The 4,134-nt window shown below is 39.8% G+C and overlaps 1 pseudogene; it reads right to left on the reverse strand.

Moving 5' to 3' along the window:
- Positions 1-1,049: 1,049 nt before the first annotated feature.
- LOC114632632 lies at positions 1,050-1,769 on the reverse strand (annotated as a pseudogene).
- Between the last annotated feature and the right edge of the window lie 2,365 nt (positions 1,770-4,134).

The following is a 4,134-nucleotide window of genomic DNA, read 5'->3' on the forward strand; positions in this document are numbered from 1 at the left end:
GGTCTTCAGGATGACAGGCTGCTTAGGGAGTGTTTCTTTCCCCACAACTCTGTAGTAGCCTAATCACACCACATCAATGATGGGAGCATCTCCAGTCTTGTTCTTTGCAGCATTTATCCATATTTGCTCAGTGATCAGTGTTCATAGTTTATCCAGGTTGACAGTTGGGCAGAAGCTCTGGTTCCTCTTTAAGTGGTAATGCATCATACCAGCTTTCCTAGAGTCATCTTCATGATTCTTGTCAGAGCCTAGCCTGTGGTGATACATGCCACAAGAATTCCCAAAGCCTCATGGGTACTTGTGATTCATATGACCCTGGAGTTTCTTGGTCTTCTTCAGTTTGGATGGCATGGTTCTAGCAAGTGTATAGGGTCATCTCAATGAGCTTTGCTTGCAGTTCTCTTGTAGTTAATGATGCTGGACGCTTTTTCACAAGCTATTGTACATCTCCATTGTGAAGTATCTAATTCTACCGGTTTGTCTTTTTATGTTGATTTTTTTTGATAAGAATTCTATGTTCTGGAAATTATTCTTTGGCAGATATGTGTTCTATAAATATTTCCTCATAGCCTGTGACTTGAAAAATTATAGAGGACTCATGGCAGTTCAATCACTTTGAAATGAGTTAGACTCCAAGCACAAAAGACAAATTAGCCAGTTATAGGAAAATAAAACCCAGTAAGTCTCTTAAAGGCATGTGCACTGGATTGTCTGTATTGCAAAGGCAGAAACTATAGCTTACTAGAGGACAACAGGTGCATATGGAAGTCAGTCACTCCCCAGCAACATTTACTCTGAATATGCAATATTATGAAATATTCTTACATTCTAAGAGACTGAAACTCTTTTTAGACCTCACAACCAGAATTAATAAAATATTTCGAGTTCACTTAAGACTGCTATTCTACTGTGTACTCAAACTGTTTGATTTGCTTTTGAGAGAACAATGTAACAATAAGCTTTACTTGTCTTGGATTTCCCATGTAATCAACTTTTTTTTTTTTACTTTACATAAAGTATAAATCATTTGTCTCCTTCTAATCCTTACCTCAGTACATAGATGGCTTTTCTTCACCCTTTGGGTTGAAAACTTTCTCTAGGTTGTTGCTATGATAAAACTCAGCATAAAAGGCCCTCAGGTCCAGCACCATGGCCCTAAGCACCCCATAGGCTGCTTCATCTCACTCATGCACCAAGGCCAAATGGATTACCAAATCCATTACACGGGTGTCCTTGGAGGCCTTGACTACAGCATCCCCAGGTTCTGAGAAGCACCTGGAAATGGTTCTTTGGAAAGCTTCTACTTTGGTCTTGACAGAATTCACTCTCTCCAGCACCTTCTTCTGAATTGCCATCCCCAAATCATTTCCATCCTCTATCTTGGGGATCAGGTGCTGGATCCATGTGATTACCAGAATACACTTCTCTTTGAGAGTCCAGACTTCTGGCTTAACTGAAGCAAGCAGGGCCAGAAGCTTCTCATTCCCTGGGAGGAAGCTGCATGTAGGGATTTCTTTCTTCTTCTGCTTGTATGTTTCTATCTCATTCTTGGGTGGGAGATCTGGGATAAGGATGTTCAGAGGAGCCTGGAGGAAGGAGAGGTCAGCCACATTGAGGGAATCCTCTTGCAAGAGCTGACTCAGGGATATGATTTTCTGTGGCAAGAAAGTGCAGAGGAAGTCATCAGTCTCCTGGAAAAGATTTTGTTTGAAGACATCCACCTGTTTACAGGCTTCTCCACTCAAGAGAACTCTACAAGGCTTGGCCATGCTTCCCAGTTGCCAGCAATCCATATAATCAACTTTTACAACTTAAGCTAAGGCATAGTGCAATCTTATGTACTCTTCTGTGCTCATGACCCAGACATGTGTATCATTTGCGGAAAGCAGCAGCTAGAGAAGTTGAAAGCAACTTCTTAAAATCTTCCATAAAGTTTTAAAGTGTTGTGAGGTAAGCTCCCCAGACCATCCCAAGGACAACCTTAAAGCTGAAAAGATCTTTATTTGTCAGCTGGTGACTGTATGGAGAATTAGCCCAAACCAGGCAGCTCCAAGCCTTATAACTCTTGGTTTTAGGCACAAATCACACATCCTAGTTGACACACTTCAACTAGCAAGAACAGTTACAAGAAGGAAAACAATCAAGGTTAGTACAATTAGTACGTTTAACTCTGTGACTTTCCCAATCATACCCTAGAACCATTGACTTAGCCTTTGTTCCCATTTTGGTAGGTGTTGTTGCCGAGTCTCAAGGCTTAAATGGTGATTTTAGCATGTTGTGCTAAGGTCTGGGAGCTTAGTAAGGTCTGAGAGCCTGTTATATTCCCCACAGGTTCTATGGCATGAGCCAAATTGTAGACTAATCTTGAGGTAGGGGGTTATATCATCTTAGTAATTGTAGTTTAACAGAATTTACTCTCTGTTTTCCATAGCTAAGTGGGCAGTTGAGCAAACAGTATCTTATAGTGAGGGTTAAGTTAGTCATGGTTTTAAGTATAGTAGTTAACTAGAGGATCAGGAGAAAAAGGATTGGTATCAATTGATCCTTGGCATCTCTTATTTTCTTTCCTTAAGGTTATTTCTGACCATGCTTAAACATTTCCTAGTTACCCCTGACTAGTTGGCATAGAAACAACAAGCTTCTCCTGGTGCTATACCAAGAGGTCCTTGTTTCATAAAGAGGAGATTTAGTGTTCTGTGATTCTGAAGAACAATCTTTGCTAAGGAGTCTACTTGGGCTTCCAGGTGGGAATAGAATTTTCCAAATGTCCTCCATGTATGTCTACTTGAACTCTGAGTTTCTTAAATGTTTTTATCTCTCAGAATTAGGGCTGACCTTCTAACTGCAGGGGAGCCTGCAATGCCTGTCTATTTCTCCATTATAGAGGAACACCTGAGGTATAACATACAAGAAGATGCAAAACAGTGGGATCTTCTCTAGTGCGAACAATTCAGAAAACGCAAACTTGGTTAAGCCATTACTGTAAGCAAGCCAGGTAGTCTCTAGGACCTAGAAATACAGGAATCTGCATAAAGGAATTATGGGGGAGGGGAGAGTATCTTGATGAAATTAAGCAGGCACCCTTTCCTTGGAGATTCTCCAGGGTGTGCTTAGGTTGATCTCATCTATAGTTGTCAGGATTCAAAGAGGGAGTTTATTGAATAATTCCAATCACAATAATTCAAGGGGGACAAAGAAATAAGATAGGACAATCATAGTCATAGGGCACATGCCAGTCTTAACTTTAGTGGGTCAGAGGACCTGGTGACAACCCATCTATCACTGTCCTCTCTAGGCTCCTTCTGTTGGATATGGTGGATATTTGTTGATAAGCAATGATGTTTGTTATCTGGTTTAGTTGAGATCAGTTAAAGCCAGTGACTTGGTCCTTTGTAAAACCCTTTTAAAGGGTTTCCCATGTGATGGTTTCTGTGCTGTTCAATAAATGCAGAGTGAAGCCCTTTGTTAGGAACAAAATACACAGACATGATCAGACAGACACTGCTTAAATATACATGCATATATATCACATATAGACGCACAGGCAGTCACACACAAGGACAGATACAGATTCATGGATAAATCCACAAGACAGCCTTCACTCAGGCACAAATTCAGATAATAAGAAGACAGGACAGAAGACACAGAGAGCATGAAGTAGAGGATTTAAATCTGGAATTGCTTCTGGTTAATTTTTTTTCCCTTAACGTGACAGCAATGCATTATTGGTAACTTGAACTTAACCTCTAATTAGAATAATCCCTGCAATTTATGGTGCTTGTCACTTTCTGGCCACATCTTCATGGGTGCATATTTTCAGCTAACATTTTATTTACATTTTACTTAACCATATTTGGCTTTTCTTATTTATTTTATTTTAATGATTTTACTTGCATATGCTAATTTTACATAATAATAGGTCTCATTTTGACATCTTCATATATGTATATCATATATTTTGATAGCATTCATTCATTGCCCTCTCACCCCTTCCCACTGATCCTCTTCCTTTTCCATACAGTTCTTCTATTTTCATGTCTTTTTTTTTTTTTTTTTTTGAGACAGGATCTTCCCTTGTAAGGATGGCCTGGAACTCCCTAAATATAGACAAGAATGGCTTCAAAGTGACAGAGA

This window comes from Grammomys surdaster, unplaced genomic scaffold, assembly GCF_004785775.1.
Source record: "Grammomys surdaster isolate TR1022 unplaced genomic scaffold, NIH_TR_1.0 375, whole genome shotgun sequence".
NCBI lineage: Eukaryota > Metazoa > Chordata > Mammalia > Rodentia > Muridae > Grammomys > Grammomys surdaster.